This window comes from Coregonus lavaretus (assembly GCF_964263955.1).
Source record: "Coregonus lavaretus genome assembly, chromosome: 1".
Classification (NCBI taxonomy): domain Eukaryota; kingdom Metazoa; phylum Chordata; class Actinopteri; order Salmoniformes; family Salmonidae; genus Coregonus; species Coregonus lavaretus.
Genome location: NC_139988.1, coordinates 49476015 through 49496567, shown reverse-complemented (window position 1 = coordinate 49496567; position 20553 = coordinate 49476015). Strand labels below are relative to the sequence as shown.

At 45.4% G+C, this 20553-nt stretch overlaps 1 pseudogene across 1 annotated transcript in view; it reads left to right on the top strand.

Annotated features, from left to right (window-relative positions):
• LOC311133373 (solute carrier family 2, facilitated glucose transporter member 9-like) overlaps window positions 1-20309 on the top strand; it is a 34565-nt pseudogene extending 14256 nt beyond the window's left edge. The window contains exons 2-11 of the transcript in view: window positions 4533-4595; window positions 4789-4887; window positions 11258-11419; window positions 13706-13830; window positions 14070-14215; window positions 14763-14864; window positions 14995-15096; window positions 15494-15569; window positions 19417-19544; window positions 20060-20309. The product of the transcript in view is annotated as a solute carrier family 2, facilitated glucose transporter member 9-like (transcript). The remainder of the gene's footprint in view (window positions 1-4532; window positions 4596-4788; window positions 4888-11257; window positions 11420-13705; window positions 13831-14069; window positions 14216-14762; window positions 14865-14994; window positions 15097-15493; window positions 15570-19416; window positions 19545-20059) is intronic.
• The last annotated feature ends 244 nt before the right edge of the window (window positions 20310-20553 follow it).

Below are 20553 nucleotides of genomic sequence, written 5' to 3'. Positions count from 1 at the left end.
GATGGAGAGTGCTGTCAATGGTAGTAAGGATAGGGTTAAAATAGGAGAGCAGATAGTAGTTGAGGACAATATAGATTCATCTGAAATAGTGAAGGATACTATCATGGAGGTACAGGATGAGGTCTTTGATTTTAATGACAGACAAGGAGAGGTATCTGATCAGTACCGCTCGTTAGGGAAGAGAGAAACTAAATGGAAGGCATGTGGTTTGATTCTTCTGTTGTGAAAATTAAAAATGGATGGGCAGGTAGGAATCTTTGGTTCCAGCAGCTAGCTCATTCTGTAAGATCAGTGAGGAATCTTGAGGGTCCATGTCTGTTGAGAATTCCAGCACCAAACATTTTAGACGGTCGCTCGACCTCTATCAAGTATGTGTCAATCTTATGCTTTGTCATGGCTGTTGTATCAGCAACAACAATCAGTAACAGATAAAATAATGTCGTTGTCAAAACATTTGTTTAAGCCTAGGTTTAAGTGTTCTTGGTTAAATGAATTACCCTATGGGAATTTGTTAGATGGGAAGGAAAATCAGGTAACAGCGAACCCTGAAGCATTGGAGGTGAAACCAGTGAGGGCTAAAAGTTGTTTTTGTTCTAATAAAACATATGATGTAAGGGGTATGTTTATGGGAATATCAGATTGTGATGAATATATATCATATATGATAACTTTGGGTATGCATGACCTTAAGGGTAGTAATGAGAAATATAATGTTACTTTTTATGTTCCAGGTAGTAAGAACAGCAAGACTTTGATGGTGAAAGATTAGCTTTTGCCTGACAATGTGACTATTGGGAATTTGAGAGATATTTGGAGGGTTTGTGGTGATGAAGCATATATATTCTTACCCTATGGATGGACAGGATGTTGTTACATGTCAACGTTGAAGCTTCCATATGAGGTTTCTACCATTAAAAGAGGGGTAGCACCGGACACAGATAAATCTGAATCTAGGTTTGGAAGTAGGGTGGAAAGGGACATGGCGACATTTCATAGTCTGGGAAGCCTATCATTGGAGGATAAGGCTAAGAGAGAAGGGGGGACTTTTTCCATGGTATGGTGTAACATTTTTGGCAGATCATATTGATAATATTAGCTATAATTTGATTCCAGATAGTTCAGATAGTATCACTATGCGTTGAAGAATATAAGGGATGCGTTTGGTAGATCTGAAGGAGCTGGATGGTCAGCAAAGTCTTGGTTGCAAGATCAGTTAGGCCCAGTAGGAGCAGTGATGGATTAGATTTTAATGGCAGCTTTGATAGCACTGTGTGTGATGTTTGTAATTTGTTACTGACCTTTGAGAAAGCTATGATATTGAGATAGGTTGGAGTTGTGATGCCTGGAGACAACGCTCAGATGCCGTTGTTGACTGTTCCTGATCTGGATGAAGAGGGACAAGTGGGACTGGATGGAGTATTGATGATAAATATCCTTTTTGATTTTTTGATCATAAAAAAAAAAAAAATCAATATTAGTGTGATTTTAGTATGATGTTATGAATCAAAGGGGGGAAGTGTATGAATGAATCACATTATCCTAGTTCATTATTCTATCATTTATATTGATTCATACATCATTTATATATAATTTTTATATTCTTCGTTGATATTGATGTTTAATTTGAAAGTATTGTTTTGCAAAAGATACTGTTTGGTCTTTTCTTTTCTTCCAGAAGCATTTGGGGGAATATGTGGAGATTGAAATACTCAAACAAGGACAATATGAAGGGACAATATGAAAGGACAATGACTGGAGGAGATGGAACAAGGAAGGTGTGGAAAGATTCCGATTCCATCATCAACAATGCATTGGAAGAGGAGACTACAGAGGAGATGAAGTGTAGTGGACTACATTCCAGTGTCTGCAATGAAATATAAACATATTTGCATGTGTAATACATAATTTGTGTCATATTCTTAGGTATGAATTTTTGTAGAATGATATTTGATGTTATTGGATACATGTGGGGATCTTAGATGTTTTTGTTTATTTCGTGAATGCTTAGGGACAGGGAGTCTAGGCAGGGATAGAAGTCCACTGTAGGGTCCGATGGGTTGACCAGCCTTAGAGTGGACATTTTTATTTTGGATAGTATTTTGTTTGCTGGGGCTTTCATGTGTATTTAATTGCATCATAGTTTCAAATGCATTGATAAGGATTTATGAATTCATCGGGAGTACCTAGGTGGTTGCCTGGGGCAGAGGGACCGTGAAAGAATTTTACTGTCTTGATTGATGGATGGATATCTGGAAATATGGCTGCCAGACAGTTTTTCGCTCTCACACTCCATAAAGATTTGTTCATATTTCATAGTAATGTATTCACACTTCATAAACATTTATTCATATTTCATAGAAAGGTATTTACACTCTAGAGGAAAATGTTTTTGGTTTAATGTTAAAGATAAGATGAATTGTTACTTGTCATAATCCTATTCTGTTTGTTTTCGAGACTGTTTAGTCTCGAAGGGGGGAATGTCGTATATGAAGATTATGACGTTGTTAATGTTTTTAAGTGGAATCGGAGAGAATGTTTATCTTAGTTCAAAAGTAGCCATCTGTAGGGTGACGCCCCAGGGGAGACAGGTGATTGGACAGCAGAGGGAGCAACCCATATTTTTGCATTGTTTATAAGTATATGCTGGACGAAGAAGAGGCCAGAGCGACCATTGCAATCTGGGGCGTCGCTCTCCGGGTGGGCATGACACCTGTAACTCATGCTGAAATCTTGTGATATGAATAAACTTATGATCAAAGGTTCAGTATGAGCAGACTCCTTTGTTTGACAGCAATGAGCACCAGCAGCGACGCGATAGACTACAATACTTTTGGTCATGTATTGCATCTCAAACGTTTGAATCGGGGACAATGCATATCGGTGAATCGCTAAATCCCTAGTACAGGAACAATGTTGGTCATCTTGAAGCAAGTGTGGACAACAGGCTGGGATAGGGAGAGGTTGAGAATGTATTTAAACTCTCCAGCCAGCTGGTCTGCGCATGCTCTGAGAACGTGGCTTGGGATGTTGTTTGGGCCCACAGCCTTGCAAGGGTTAACTGTAAGTCGCTCTGGATAAGAGCGTCTGCTAAATGACGTAAATGTAAATGTAAATGTTAAAATTCTTGAAGGTCCTACTCACGTCAGCTACAGAGATCGGTAGCCCGCAGTTCTCATGAGCAGTGGGGGCAAACATCGGCGGCTCTGTGTTTTCCTTGAAGCGGTCGAAAAAGGTGTTTAGCTTGTCTGGGAGTGAGGCATCTGTATTCGCGACGTGGCTGGTTTTCCTTTCATAATCTCTGATTGTCTGAAGTACAAACGCATACTAGTAGTAGAGATCGCTCCTGCTCGAGAGTTTACACATTCTGAGTGATGCGACACAACGTCATCATCTTTGTCTTCTTCTCTGGTGAGCGCTCATTGGGTATTGCTGATCAACATTCTCAAAACTTGTCGTTGCACATCTCACACTACAAAAGCATAGCAGATTTTGTGCCGATAATATCAAACATGTTTGAAAATGTCGGGACGTCTGAGACGGCTCAAAGACGGGATCGGTAGCCCTTAGATTGCGTCTCTGACCTGCTCACATTAAATGAGCGTTGGTGATGGCCACGCACCCCGAGTAGGCAACGACATGGGGATTTTGTCTCCGATCTCAAAAACGTGTCTGGGACAGCTAAATCTTGGCCAAAATCTTATAAAATGGGCCATAACTTTAAAACTAGCAGATATCCCACTCTGGAACGTTGATATGCCGTAGAGCATATTATGTTCAACAATATATTGAACAATTTGCCAAATCAAAAATTGTTTATTTTCAATATTCATGTTGATATTTTTCAATATTTATACATAAAAATAATAATAATTTGAAATCAAAGTACTGCTCATATTACAGAACAAACAGTAAAGCTTTAAGGCCTCCAGATTGGCGCAGCGGTCTAAGGCACTGCATCGCAGTCACTACAGACCCGGGAGACCCATGACTGGGAGAACCATGCACAATTGGCCCAGCGTCATCCGGGTTAGGGGAGGGTTTGGCCGGCCGGGGTGTCCTTGTCCTATCTCACTCTAGCGACTCCTTGTGGCGGGCCGGGTGCCTGCAAGCTGACTCCGGTCGGCAGTTGTACGGTGTTTCCTCCGACACATTTTTGCGGCTGACTTCTGGATTAAGCGAGCAGTGTGTGTCAAGAAGCAGTGCGGCTTGGCAGGGTCGTGTTTCGGAGGACGCATAGCTCTCGACCTTCACCTCTCCCGAGTCCGTACAGGAGCTGCAGCGATAGGACAAGACTGTAACTACCAACTGGATATCATGAAATTGGGGAGAAAAAGGGGTAAAAGTAAAAAATAAATAAAATAATTCATAGCTTTGTAGCACCTATAGATGAAACATTATGGAGTCTTAAAGGAGGCCTGGGTAATGTCAAAATGTCATAAATATGCCAACTTTGATCAATTATTTCTCAATTATGCTTTTAGATACAGTCACATAATAAACATGTTAAGGGTTAACGTGGCTTATACCAACAGTTCCTCAGACCCATGGATTCGTCCAAACTGAAGGCCATGGAAGAGATGAATGAGAGCCCAACAGTAAAGAACACTTTTACTGCCATTCATATTCACACATACTGTATCTTAAACCTTTGACTCTTAACAGCACAAATTAACTCATCAAGAGCCAAGGTTGGAGTAAAAAACGAAGAATAAAACATTAGCTGTGTGTACCGCACATATGCTCTCGGAGATAATCTCTCTTTATCCCTTTCTCTCTCTTTCTCAGCAGCACCTGATTTCATCTCTGTTGGCAGTAGCGTTCCTCACTTCCTTCGGGAGCTCCATGCGCTATGGCTATAACCTGGCAGTGGTCAACTCCCCCGCAGTGGTAAGACCATTGCACTACACTCAACTGATATTCTCTAGATTGTACATTCCATACTTGCTTGCATTGAATACTCTGCTGTGGACAAATCCTAATGTGTGGAACCCAGAATCTCAGCCAAATCATGTATTGATGTCAATGGGAGATGTGCGTGATCATTGAAGTTACATGCACACAATTTAGGATTCAGCCTACTTTCACCAGTCTACACTATTGACTATGGGCTGAATCCCATAGAGATCCTATTAAATTATTAATTCCTAATTCTATGCTGAATGTCACACCCTGGCTCTGGGACTCTATATGTTGAGCCAGGGTGTGTTCATTCTATGTGTTCTGTTTCTATGTTGGGAGTTCTAGTTTGTTTATTTCTATGTTGGCCTGAGTGACTCCCAATCAGAGGCAACGAGTGTCAGCTGTGGCTGGTTGTCTCTGATTGGGAGCCATATTTAACTGTCTGTTTTCCTTTTGTGTTTGTGGGATATTGTTCCAGTTGGTTGTGTTTAGACTTAGGACGTCACGGTATCGTTTGTTGTTTTGTTATTCGTGTGTGCACTTTAATTAAATAAAGTATGTTCGCTCAACACGCTGCGCCTTGGTCTACTCGATACGACGATCGTGACAGAAGATCCCACCATACCAGGACCAAGCAGCGTGTCCAGGAGCAGGCAGCCTGGACGTGGGAGCAGATTTTGGACGGGCAGGGGTCCTGGACCTGGGAGGAAATCCTGGCCGGGATGGATCGCCGGCCATGGAGTGAGACGGTAGAGAGGCGACGGAGAGAGGAGCAACGGCGTAATCAGTATCGTCGTCGGACGGACGAGAGGCAACCCAAAAACATTTTTAGGGGGGGGGGGCACACGGCATGGACGACGGGGCTGACGGAGGCAGAAAAGGGGCGTATTCAGAAGGCCACCAGGTTACGGGGGCCACTGGCCAAAGTAGGGAGGGAAGGTGTAGAGGCACGGCGAGAGGTACTGGGGTGTGTTACCAGTCCGGTCCGGCCCGTTCCAGATCCCGGTGTAGAGCCAGTGGTGTGTGTCCCCAGTACGGTCCGGCCTGTTCAGGCCCCTCGCACCAAGTGTACGGTGCGCGTCGCCAGCCCGGTCCGGCCTGTTCCGGCCCCTCGCACCAAGTGTACGGTGCGCGTCGCCAGCCCGGCCCGGCCTGTTCCTGCCCCTCGCACCAAGCCTAAGGTGTGCGTCGCCAGTCCGGCCCAGCCTGTTCCTGCCACTCGCACCAAGCCTACGGTGTGCGTCGCCAGCCCGGCCCGGCCTGTTCCTGCCACTCGCACCAAGCCTACGGTGCGCGTCGCCAGCCCGGCCCGGCCTGTTCCTGCCACTCGCACCAAGCCTACGGTGCGCGTCGCCAGCCCGGCCCGGCCTGTTCCTGCCACTCGCACCAAGCCTACGGTGCGCGTCGTCAGCCTGGTCCAGCCCGTTCCTGCTACTCGCACCAAGCCAGGGGTGCGAGTCGTCAGCCTGGTCCAGCCCGTTCCTGCTACTCGCACCAAGCCAGGGGTGCGAGTCGTCAGCCTGGTAAAGCCCGTTGCTGCTCCACGCACCAAGCCAGGGGTGCGAGTCGTCAGCCCGGTAAGGCCCGTTCCGGCTCCATGCACCAAGCCAGGGGTGCGCATCGTCAGCCCGGTCCGGCCCGTTGCTACTCCACGTACCAAGCCAGGGGTGCGAGTCGTCAGTCCGGTGAGGCCCGTTCCGGCTCCACGCACCAAGCCAGGGGTGCGCATCGTCAGCCCGGTCCGGCCCGTTGCTGCTCCACGCACCAAGCCAGGGGTGCGTATCGTCAGCCCGGTCCGGCCCGTTGCTGCTCCACGCACCAAGCCAGGGGTGCGCATCGTCAGTCCGGCACAACCCGTGCCTGGGTCACCGGTGCCTAATCAGGTACCGGTCAACTGCTCCACAACGGAGCTGAAGCTAACCGCTCCTGCTACGTCCAGTTCAGCTCCAGCCAGCGGGGCCAGACCGGACCAGGGGCGTTATGGGGGGATTATTGGAGGGTGGTGGGCAAGCCCGGAGCCAGAACCGCCGCCGAGGAGGAATGCCCACCCAGCCCTCCCCTGTTTTGCTCTGGTTGAGGCGCGGTCGCAGTCCGCGCCTTTAGGTGGGGGGGGTACTGTCACACCCTGGCTCTGGGACTCTATATGTTGAGCCAGGGTGTGTTCATTCTATGTGTTCTGTTTCTATGTTGGGAGTTCTAGTTTGTTTATTTCTATGTTGGCCTGAGTGACTCCCAATCAGAGGCAACGAGTGTCAGCTGTGGCTGGTTGTCTCTGATTGGGAGCCATATTTAAACTGTCGGTTTTCCCTTAGTGTTTGTGGGATCTTGTTCCAGTTGGTTGTGTTTAGACTTAGGACGTCACGGTATCGTTTGTTGTTTTGTTATTCGTGTGTGCACTTTAATTAAATAAAGTATGTTCGCTCAACACGCTGCGCCTTGGTCTACTCGATACGACGATCGTGACACTGAATCCAATGTGCATGTCATTTTTTAATCAATGCTAATTTAGCTATTCAAAACTCAAATTAAATAAAAAGATGCAAACAAAAAACTATTAAATAAGATTCAATATTTACAAAATGTACAGAAGCTCTCTGCCTAGGCGACCTCACGGCGCCATGGCAAAATAGAAACGTGTAGAATAGCAGGACATTTGCTGTAAAACAGCAATATTTTCTCTCAGCAAAAGGTGTAAAATAGCATGAGATTAGCTATAAAACTGCTAACTCTTCTCTCTGCCCGATGGCAATTTTTTAAATATATGTATTTTTTGGGGGGTTGCTTGAACCTGGGGGGGTGGGGGGGGTTCAAGTCTCTAAATCTACAATTAGACGCCACCTCCATGCCAATAGGCTATTTAGAAGGGTTGCCATGAAAAATACTTTCTTGAGAGCAACCAACAAATGTAAATGCCAAACGGCATTGGCACTTGGATTGGAACCAGGTGCTATAGTCAGATGAGAAGAAAATAGAGCTCTTTAGCCATGCACACCAGTGGTGGGTTTGGCCTCCAAAGAAGGATGCATAAGCAGAAAATAACCTCATACCTACTGTAAAATATGGTGGTGGATCTTTGATGTTATGGGGCTGTTTTTCTTCCAATGGTCCGGAGACCCTTGTTAAGATCTCTACTAAGTACCAAGACATTTTAGCCAAAAACCTGGTTGCTTCTGTCAGGAGAGGCTAAAACTTGGCTGCAAGTGGATCTTCCAGCAAGACAATGACCCCAAGCAAGGGGAGGGTGAACAAAGTATTGAAAACAGGGGTGCCAATAATTTTGACACCTATCTTTAGATCCAGCCACTCCAAAGCTAATGCTAAGTGTATCCTGCATCCCAAAGCTAATGCTAAGTGTATCCTGCATCCCAATGCTAATGCTAACTGTATCCTACAGCCCAATGCTAATGCTAACTGTATCCTACAGCCCAAAGCTAATGCTTAACTGTATCGTACAGTCCAATGCTAATACTAACTGTATCCTGCAGCCCAGGGGTGCCACTTTGGTTTTAGAAGTGGGGGGGACATAACCTGGCAGGGGTATGGGGGTCCTCCCCCAGAATATGTTGGGCATCTAAAGCTCATTTCCTGCATTTTTACACAATCCAATATGCTGTCTCTATTTAGAACAAAAAGTAAGCACAATTGCCCACAGTCATCAAGCTAGGTAAAATATCATTATTAAATATGTTTAAGTTATAAATACGACTGAACTAGATCAAAGGTAATTCAATAATACATATTGTGATGCACCTTTAACCAATAGCCTAACAAAGGAACAACTCTTGAAAAAATACAGACTTTTGATTTTTATTAAGACATCCTCTATATCAAATTTCAGCTAGACCGACCAGCCAGCGCGAGCCGCCTGTACGCCCGACCCCCACCAGTCTAGTCAATAACTCAACTCTCTCCCAACACAAGTTCCTTCGCAGTTCCCACCTTTAATTTTTTTTGTTCCCAATGGAAAGATTTGGAAACAACAACAAAAAACCCACAAGAAAACCCACATACACCGCAAATATACATGAACACACAGAAACAGCAAATCCTACATATAATTAATCTTATAGGCCTAATAGTACTTTAGAGCTCTTTTTACTTGCACACAATATAGCTGGGTAGCACCGTCCTGTCCTTAGGGGTCCACCACCCTGCAGCTCCCCAACTCAACACACCCCACTCAGCCTTAGGTAGTAAGTTAGGTCTGTTGATATCCCTTTAGTGGTGTGGGGGCTGTGCTTTGGCAAAGTGGGTGAGGTTATATTCTGCCTGGTTGGATATGGGTGGGGGTATCATCGGATGGGTCCACAGTGCTGTCTTATCTGGTGTCGTGTGAACTTAAGTATGCGCCCTCTAAGTCTCCCATCTCGCTCTCTCTCCCCTCCCAGAGGACCTTAGCCCTAGGACCATGCCTCAGAACTACCTGGCCTGATGACTCCTGGCTGTCCCCGTCCCCAGTCCACCTGGTCGTGCTGCTGATCCAGTTTCTGCTGTTTTTCCTGTGGCTATGGAACCCTGACCTGTTCACCAGACATGCTACCTTGTCATGCTGCTGCTCCAGTTTCAACTGTTCTGCCTGCAGCTATGGAACCCTGACCTGTTCACTGGACGTGCTACCTTGTCCGGGACCTGCTTTTTCGACCCTCTCTCTCTCTCTACCGCACCTGCTGTCTCGACCTCTGAATGCTCGGCTATGAAAAGCCAACTGACATTTACTCCTGAGGTGCTGACCTGTTGCACCCTCTACAACCACTGTGATTATTATTTGACCCTGATGGTCATCTATGAACGTTTGAACATCTTGAAGAATGATGGCCTGATTCACGCAGTCTCCTCTGAACAGTTGATGTTGAGATGTGTCTGTTACTTGAACTCTGTGAAGCATTTATTTGGGCTGTAATTTCTGAGGCTGGTAACTCTAATGAACTTATCCTCTGCAGCAGAGGTAACTCTGGGTCTTCCTTTCCTGTGGCGGTCCTCATGAGAGCCAGTTTCATCATTGCGCTTGATGGTTTTTGCGACTGCACTTGAAGAAACTTTCAAAGTTCTTGACATTTTCAGTATTGACTGACCTTCATGTCTTAAATTAATGATGGACTGTTGTTTCTCTTTGCTTATTTGAGCTGTTCTTGCCATAATATGGACTTGGTCTTTTACCAAATAGGGCTATCTTCTGTATACCACCCCTACCTTGTCACAACACAACTGATTGGCTCAGATGCATTAAGAAGGAAAGAAATTCCACAAATTAACTTTTAACAAGGCACACCTGTTAATTGAAATGCATTCCAGGTGACTACCTCATGAATCTCAAATATAAAATATATTTTGATTTGTTTAACACTTTTTTGGTTACTACATGATTCCGTATGTGTTATTTAATAGTGTTGATATCTTCACTATTATTCTACAATGCAGAAAATAGTAAAAGTAAAGAAAAACCCATTTGACTGGTTCTGTATATTTTTAGAGCATGACCAAACATTTTTCTGTTTTTATGGTTGAAACACACTAAGGCCAAATTACTGTCATCAGAACAAACATCACACACACAATGGAGCTAGCTGACAGTGCGCATGAACAATGCAAGGTCTGTCTCTTCCTGTCTCACCGTTCCTCCACTGAGTATGTGAGTGGTTGAATTGATCCTGAATTGGCCAAACTGTATGGACTGATGGTAAATTGATTAAGAGGTTGAGGTAAAAGAGGACAGGGCAGTGGAATTGAATTAGTCCTGGTCTGTGACCCGACAATGCCAGGGAGAGAGGAGCAGCACGGGCCACATGACAAGGACTCCCAGCTTGGCTGTGATTCTGCATTCCCCTCTATAGGTTCTGATTGGCCAGATAGAGATGGATTGAATGTGAGTGTGGCTTTCTCATTGTCACTGGCATTTTGGCTGTCATTTTGGGAAAGTAAGAATGACAATTAGGGAGTGTGTTGTATGTTTTGATGCTGGTGACAAATTTAAGTCGTAGTGACATTATCTAACCCATTGTACACATGGTATGTTATACAGTAATTTGAATGGTGTCAAATGATGGTTATGTGATAACATCTCTTTGCCCCTCTCAATTTAATTCTACTCAATGACCTCAATCGGCATGAAAGGTATCTTACTTACACTGCCAAATCAAGAGCACAAGAACAAATTAACATTTACATTTACATTTTAGTCATTTAGCAGACGCTCTTATCCAGAGCGACTTACAGTTAGTGAGTGCATACATTTTTCATACATAATTAAATCAATGAAAAGTCATCATAGTGATTAACAGTAGTAATACTGTTATAGTAATACTATTTCAATCCCCCCTCTTTCTTTATATCTTTCTCCCTGTTTCTCTCTATCCCTCAGTACATTAAAGACTTCTACAATAGAACATCAGTGAGTCGTCATGGCACATGGCTGGGTGGGGAGGCTCTGACCCTCATGTACTCTCTCACCGTGTCAATCTTTGCCATTGGGGGTCTACCGGGGATCCCTCATGGTGGGCATGCTCGTCACCAGGTTCGCCAGGTGAGATCCTCACACACTCCCCATACACACACTCCCAGTGACACACACTCCTATACAGGGTTTACACTGGATGATTCCACCATAATATATTGGGTTTTAGAAGTTAAATATTCTCTGCTCCCCATTCGAGACAGTGTTCATCTTTATTTACACCTTTGTATGTGTAATACATGTTAGAATGGACCTAATGAAAGGGAAGGCATGACTGGATTTGGAAAGTCCTGTCCTTTGAAGACCTTTGATTTGGTTTTGGTCAATGGCTGAGCCCTCCAGACTCTGCGGCTGCAGGGTGGCTGTTGGCCAGTTGACATGAACAGCCTCAGAGACACACTGCAGCATCTGGAGCTCTGGGCACTGCCATCCTGCCTGGCACTCTGAGCTAGTCACATACACACACCACTGAGGGCATTAGAGTTGTGCCTCCATCTATCACCCCTGAGTGACCTTCTGCCCTCTGACCCCAGGGATGACCCTGCCCTGGCTCCCTTGGTCTCCTCTGCCCTTCAGAGCACACAATGTCCGTCCTGTCTGCCTTTCAGAGTGCATAGTGTTTACTTACCCTGTGCCCTTTAGAGTTCTAACTCTTTTCCCTCAAAATAATGTAGGCCCTGAGCGAATTTCAAGTCTGCTGAGCACAAACTTGAACTTTGTGAAAATTCTGTGCAACTTCCAGCGCGCGTTTACTGTGAACACAGCCTGTACCCGTTTTAAGTTAGAGTTTTAAGTGACCAAGTAGGCTACTGTGGCTGTTTGATCATCATGTAGGCCTACCAGAGTGGCCTACCATCAAAAACAATGGAGAAAATGCATCTCATAACATTTTAACATGGAAATAGCTGTTCTATCATTCAGCCTACAGTAGCAGCAAATGTGTGGTGTTCAATGTAGACCTATATTCCATGAAAAAAACAAAAACATGCAGGGCTTGACATTAACCTGTTTATCCACTTGTCCTTCAGACAAGGAGGTGACTTAAAATGTTGTTGTGTTGTTTGATGCAAGAAACGACTTTACAAAATAAAATTTATTATTATTCCCATACCATTATTACAGAGAATCAGACAAATTATGTTACCCCCTCCCTATTGGCTACTTAGCTTATTCAAGCCTGTCTCAAAATAAAACACTTCCCCTTTAAGACAAAAAAAAAAAGCTCTTTACCTGAATGGCTTTTCAAAGATGTCTAGAAATGTACACGTTTTGTGCTTTTGTAGGAAGCAATCACTCCCCCATTGTGGACTACAAATGAGCTATAACTGGGCTAATAACTCACTAACTAGCAAAGAATATGAGCAAATGTGCACACGCGGCTAGCTCTCGCTTTGATCTCAAAACAAGTGCATCTACATACGACCGCTCGTGCTGTAAACAGTCCAGTTCAAAGTGAATGGCACAGATCCATATATGGCAATGGTCTATTTGTGTATAGACCTACTGCAGCTCTGATTGGTTATGGCGCACCTGTCTGTGTAGAGTACGGGCTGAGTAGTGCCTGTCAATCCAATAGAATCCTACTTCGATCCGCTCTGCCTACAACAAAATCTCTTGCGTAGTTAGTTTTGCATACTACGTTTGCGTAGTTCGTTTTGTTTTGGTATGTTGCATTGAAAGTGGCAAATATTGCGTTGATTCGATCACAATTCCAACAGTAAAGGGAAACATTGATAGTGTTAACTAACGGGGGAAACTCTAGAAAGTTGAGTGAACTTCGCGGGGCTGATATATCTTCTGCTCGGTGGAGCTGCGCGCCCACGCATGTGCGCGGCTTAGAGGGAACATTGCAAACTACCCTATGGTGTACACTCTCTCTGTCCCCTCTACACTGCACACTACCTGTCCCCTATACCCTTTGGAGTGCAGTCAGTGCACTCTCTGTCCCCTCTGCCCAGCTCTTTAAATAGTTTTTTTGTATTCAGTGCAGGCTTAGATCTAATTTATCTAAAGCATTCATACGATCTGACTGGACATTTATATGCTAATGAAAGAGAACAATTTACGAGCACAGGTATGATCTGATCAATTTCATCACCCAGCAGTGTTTTATGGGTGATCAGAACTCTCAACGCCCTCCCTGACTGTATATTTGGGGGAGACTTTACTACTCTATGTCATAAAATAAATATATGTACTCCTGCTATTGCCTCTGGTCCATGTGCTTTTATGCACCGCTTGTGCAAATACATAAATAAAACAGTTTGGGGTTTGGTACATTAATTAGCTGGCTCTGATAATCTAAGCGTTTTAATGGTGGACGGCCAACCATAACTTTTGCGTGTGTGTGTATAGGAAAGGCACGGTGATGAACTCGACGGTGTTGGTGTTCAGCGCTGGATCACTCATGGGCTTCAGCAGGATCTGTGGCTCTCCAGAGATGGTCATCTTTGGTCGCTTCGTCACGGGGATCCACTCCGGTACAAACATATCAGTGTGTCCACTCAGTGAGAGGGGTAGTGTTCAGGGGTGAGAGTTAGAGTTAAGATAAGGGTCAAGGTTCAGGAGTGGTCAAGGTTCAATCAGTCAGAGTTCTATACATATATATGTGGCACAATAGCTGGATAAAGTTACGAATGTTGCAATGAAAAGAAGGTGAATGTTTGCTCACTGTTTAATGTTTCCATCCACGTTGTCATTGTTGTGTTGTATTGTGAAGGTATCTCTCTGAGTGTGGTGCCCATGTATCTGGGAGAGATAGCTCCTAAGAACCTGCATGCTTTCCTGGGGCTCGTGCCCAGCATCTTCATCTGTGCTGTGGTCTTCTCGGCCCAGATCCTGGGTCTACACGAACTTCTGGGAAAGGTACGCCAAAGACCAGGAAAAGCTTTAAACGTGGCATTCATATGCTTAGAGAACTATATCTTTATTAATGTATACCAGAGGTGAGCTGTAGGTTAAGTGGAGGTGACAAGTGGCAAGCCTTGTGGTCCTCTGTAGCTCAATTGGTAGAGCATGGCGCTTGTAACGCCAGGGTAGTGGGTTCGATCCCTGGGACCACCCAGACCTAAAAATTTATGCACACATGACTGTAAGTCGCTTTGGATAAAAGCGTCTGCTAAATGGCATATTATATCATATTATTGTCACGGTTCCGTGATCGCAGCAGGATAGAGGAGTGTATTTGTGTGTTTAATGGGAGTGTGTACCTGTGTGTGTTGGTTTCTCACTACCTCCGTCTGCTCCTCCTGCTGATTACCCCCGTGTCTAGAGTGAACCTCCCCCACAGCCCCAAATTGAATTTAAATTGAATGTTAGTGGTTGTCCACTGTTACTCTGTGCCCATGCTGTGCCAGGCTGTGCCACCTGTGCCCATGCCCCACAAGCCCAAATATGTCTGTCTCTCTTGCAGCTCTGGTTCTATACCAATGACATCTTTGAGACCGCGGGCATCCTAGCTCCAGAGATCCAGTACAGTACAGGAGCCATCGAGATCATTGCTGGCCTCATTAGGGTGAGTCTATGGGATTTGGGTTAAGTTTGCGCTGTCATAGTTTTCTCTTTTAATGGTTCTCTTATTAATGTTTTGTTGCTTTCCGTCTCTTTGTACAGTATCTCGTGTTTCTCTCTCCCTCTCTCTCTAGTGTTTTACCATAGAGAAGCTGTGCAGAAGGCCTCTCATCATCGGGGGGTTTCTAGTCATGGGATTCTGCTGTGCTGGGATCACCCTCTCCCTCATTTTACAGGTGTGTATTTGTGTGTGTGTGGGTGTGTTTTTACTATATTAATTTACTCCTTGTGATACGACAGAGTACTTTATTCAATTTGATTAATCAATCCCATTTATTTTATAAAGCCATTTTTACATCAGCAGTTTTAACAAAGTGCTTTACAGATACCCAGCCTAATACCCCAAAGAGCAAGCAATGCAGAGGCAGAAGCACAGTGGCTAGGAGAAACTCCCTAGAAGGCTGGAACCTAGGAAGAAACCTAGAGAGGAACCAGGCTCAGAGGGGTGGTCAGTCCTTTTCTGGCTGTACCGGGTAGAGATTTAGGAGTGGCCAACTATGACAGTCAGTATATTCCTTAAGGAGATTTCTAAGTGAGGTCATGGCAACTTATATCTTCTACTTCTGCTTACAGGTTCACTTACCATTCATGTGTTATGTCAGTGTTGGATGTGTTATCAGTATCATTGCTGGTTTCTGCATTGGGCCAGGTGAGCTGCGTTCTTCTACAAACTTGATCTTCAAATCAAATCAAATCACATTTTATTTGCCACATGCGCCGAATACAACAGGTGTAGACATTACCGTGAAATGCTTACAGCCCTTAACCAACAATGCATTTATTTTTTTATAGAAAAGTAAAATAAAACAACAACAACAACAAAAAGTGTTGAGAAAAAAAAGAGCAGAAGTAAAATAAAATAACAGTAGGGACGCTATATACAGGGGGGTACCGGTGCAGAGTCAATGTGCGGGGGCACCGGCTAGTTGAGGTAGTTGAGGTAATATGTACATGTGGGTAGAGTTAAAGTGACTATGCATAAATAATTAACAGAGTAGCAGCAGCGTAAAAAGATGGGGTGGGGGTGGGGGTGGGGGGGGGGGGGGGGGCAGTGCAAATAGTCCGGGTAGCCATGATTAGCTGTTCAGGAGTCTTATGGCTTGGGGGTAGAAGCTGTTGAGAAGCCTTTTGGACCTAGACTTGGCGCTCCGGTACCGCTTGCCGTGCGGTAGCAGAGAGAACAGTCTATGACTAGGGTGGCTGGAGTCTTTGACAATATTGAGTGTTTTCCTCTGACACCGCCTGGTATAGAGGTCCTGGATGGCAGGAAGCTTGGCCCCAGTGATGTACTGGGCCGTACGCACTACCCTCTGTAGTGCCTTGCGGTCGGAGGCCGAGCAGTTGCCATACCAGGCGGTGATGCAACCAGTCAGGATGCTGTCGATGGTGCAGCTGTATAACTTTTTGAGGATCTGAGGACCCATGCCAAATCTTTTCAGTGTCCTGAGGGGGAATAGGCTTTGTCGTGCCCTCTTCACGACTGTCTTGGTGTGTTTGGACCATGATAGTTCGTTGGTGATGTGGACACCAAGGAACTTGAAGCTCTCAACCTGTTCCTCTACAGCCCCGTTGATGAGAATGGGGGCGTGCTCAGTCCTCTTTTTTTCCCTGTAGTCCACAATCATCTCCTTTGCCTTTGTCACATTGAGGGTGAGGTTGTTATCCTGGCACCACACGGCCAGGTCTCTGACCTCCTACCTATAGGCTGTCTCATCATTGACGGTGATCAGGCCTACCACTGTTGTTTCGTCGGCAAACTTAATGATGGTGTTGGAGTCGTGCCAGGCCTTGCAGTCATGGGTGAACAGGGAGTACAGGAGGGGACTGAGCACGCACCCCTGAGGGGCCCCCGTGTTGAGGATCAGCGTGGCAGATGTGTTGTTACCTACCCTTACCACCTGGGGGCGGCCCGTCAGGAAGTCCAGGATCCAGTTGCAGAGGGAGGTGTTTAGTTCCAGGATCCTTAGCTTAGTGATGAGCTTTGAGGGCACTATGGTGTTGAACGCTGAGCTGTAGTCAATTAATAGCATTCTCACGTAGGTGTTCCTCTTGTCCCGGTGGGAAAGGGCAGTGTGGAGTGCAATAGAGATTGCATCATCTGTGGATCTGTTGGGGCGGTATGCAAATTGGAGTGGGTCTAGGGTTTCTGGGATAATGGTGTTGATGTGAGCCATGACCAGCCTTTCAAAGCACTTCATGGCTACAGATGTCAGTGCTACGGGTCGGTAGTCATTTAGGCAGGTTATCTTAGTGTCCTTGGGCACGGGGACTATGGTGGTCTGCTTGAAACATGTTGGTATTACAGACTCAGTCAGGGACATGTTGAAAATGTCGGTGAAGACACTTGCCAGTTGGTCAGCACATGCTCGGAGTACACGTCCTGCTAATCCGTCTGGCCCTGCGGCCTTGTGAATGTTGACCTGCTTAAAAGTCTTACTCACATCGGCTACGGAGAGCGTGATCACATAGTTATCAGGAACAGCTGGTGCTCTTACTCTTTTCCTTTCTCCTTATGAATTTACTTTCCATTCATTTTTGAGCCGAGAACACACACACACATCCAGGCTTCATACAAGGAGACATTGGGGTTGGGTCGCTTACCTGATTTGCTTGTGTCCGACCTCTGATGCACTTCGGTGCTGTGTAGGGAAATGGCGCCCTCTGGAGGTCGAAGTTGAGAGGTTGTAAATGCAGCCAATGGCCTTGCTCTAATCTCCCAATTATCTGCCTGTGTGTGATGATGATGTTTACATCCCATGTAAGAGAGACAAATGACAGTGTGCTCTGTAGAGATGTATGCAGCCTATGATGTATGTATGTACAGTCCCTCCTACATCCCCCTTTGGTCCTTAGTGGATTGGCTCATTCTGTTTGGGATCCTGTCTTTAATTAGGCCTCCTCGCGCCTCATTGGTCAGAAACATGATGTATGCTGCCACTCAAGAGCAAATAAAGATGAATAATGAATCGGGGGCCTAACTCCTCATCAGTCTAAAAGTGTTATTCTTCCGGTACCCACAATAATCAGTCACAAATAATTATGCACAAATAATGCTGCCTTGACTCATGTTCATTCATAGGGTCATTAGCGGTGTAGTGACACAAGGCATTGCATATTCATCACCTGTGACCAAACGTTATTAGACACTCCACTTCCGGTAACACTTTATATGAAGGGGGTATACATAAAGCATTCTTAACACCTTTATGAAACCAGTCATTACACCTTCATGAATGTTGCAGTATCATTCATACAACATTCATAACACATGTATTCAACATAATTCATAAAGGGTCTTTCTAAACAAAAGTCCCTTTACATTATAGTACAAAACGTTTTTTTTTTTTATCAAGATTGTGTTAGCCTGCTGAGATAAAGGCAAGGCATTAGTTTGTGGAGCTAATACAAGTCTTCAGGTCTCAGCTAAGGTTGCTTATTACCTCCATTACAATGTCAAACAATTGCTGAGGTGCCATCCAGACCTGGGTTTAAATAGTTTGCTTGAGCCTGAGCGTTTGCTTGAGCCTGCCTGGAATCCCAGATGGGCAGGTAGGGTTTGCACTTTTGGGACTATGCCATTAATTCCATTGCACCAGGAAAGCTCAATCAAGCACAGCTAGTTTATCTATTTGAAAGATGCCTACACCCAGGGCTGGTGCCATTTCCTACTGCCATTGTGACCTTGAGCAAAACATTTAACCCCTAAACTGCTACAAGGGTAATGCTTTAAGGCTGACCCTGTACTGCTCCCAGCCTGTTGCGTGAATATCGTGTCAGGGTGTCACGGATTCAGCCGAGGCTGCTCCTCCTCCTTGCTCGGGCAGGCTTCGGCGTTCGTCGTCGCCAGAGTACTAGCTGCTACCGATCTATGTTTCTGTGTTCTACTTGTTTTGTCTTTATTGTTCACACCTGGTTTCCGTTATGTATTGATTTCTTCCCTATTTAACCCTCTGGCTCCCACTGTATGTTGTGCGTGTTTGTTCATGTTTGGTTGTCGTCTGGTGAGCGGGTTTGTTTCCTCCCTGCGTGGAGGTTATGTTATTTACGTTACCTACGAGTAAAGTACGTTTTCGATTAGCTCTGTGTCCTGCGCCTGACTTCGTCCTACCGCATCACACTGACCTCCTAACACAGGGGTTTGGGTACTGTGACAGTAAATACATTTTTATTCAATGGGACTTTTATTTTGAAAACTCCTTATGAATGATGTTGAATAAATGTGTTTTGAAGGTTGTTATGAATGATACTGCATCACTCATAAAGGTGTTATGACTGGTGTTATGTATACCCCCTACATATAACGTGTTACCCCACTTCCGTACTTCCTGTATAGGTACAGTAGATAAAGAGCTCTTCTTAAAGCCACTTTACCCTGGCACTCTCCAGAGGGAATCACCTGACAGTTTGTTTACATAATGTGTGTTTGTATGTAGACTGTAATTATAGGTTGAATGTGTGTGTGTGCAGTGTACTAACGGCCAGTGTATGTATTGTAGCGGGCATTCCTTTCCTGATAACGGCAGAGCTGTTTAAACAGTCTCACCGGCCAGTAGCCTACACTGTGGGAGGATCCCTCAACTGGATTTTCAACTTCACAGTGGGCTTCGTCGTCCCCTTCCTACAGGTAACCAACAGCCTCTGCCCTCACTTCATATGGCCTCTGTCCTCACTTAACTTGACCTGGCTGTGCTCGTACTTAACATGGCATAAAAAATTCAGGTGCCACCTACTGCCGTTGTGCCCTTGAGCATGGCACCTAACACCTAACCTGCTCCAGTGGCTCTGCAGTGCAGCTGACACTGTGTTGCTCCAGCCTCTAGTGGGTGTATGTGTGGTGTCCGGGGGTGGTATTCTACTTTGCATGGCCTCAGCATGGCACTGCTTCTCCCTTACATGGCTTTACTTGACATGGCTTTGGCCCCCCACCCAGCATGACCTCGGTCCAGACTCAACATGGAGTCTTATCTAACATGGTGTCCACCCTCATCCAGCATGGCCAATGCCTTTGCTCATTAGGACAATATGTGAATTTTGGTTGTCCTAAATTGCTTACTCTCAAAAAACACAAATCAAGGCGAAGCACTATGAACGTTCTAATCTAAACCGTCTCTCTGACTGTCCGTCCCTCCCTGGTGTCAGATGTCCGCTGGGTCCTACTGCTACCTATGTTCTACTGCTTGTGTCTGCGACCAACAGTACGTGTTCTTCGTCATCCCCGAAACCAAGAACAAGACGTTTGTGGAGATCAGCCAGATGTTTGTTTCCAAGGAGGCGGTGCCAGAGACCCAGGGCCTGGGCCATCCCGACCAGCTCACTGAAGAAGATGAACGGATACGGAACCCTGGAGAACGGATCGCTGGTGTTTGACAGCTCCTCCTCCGTCCCCTGAGAGTGGCTCTGAGAGAGAGGTTGGCTGCGTCCCAATTCTCTGAAATGTCTTTCTTTCCTTCAGTATGACCATTGATAGGTTGAAGAGCAAATCATGCTCTTGCCGATCAGTGGCCACAAACTCAAGGAGATGAAGCAGATGTTTAAGACTATAGGGACATGGCCAGAAAGAGAGGAAGAGAGAGGCAGAAAACAAGGAATGACAGAAAAGGGGATTGAGTGAGTGAGAGAGAGAAGGTAAATGT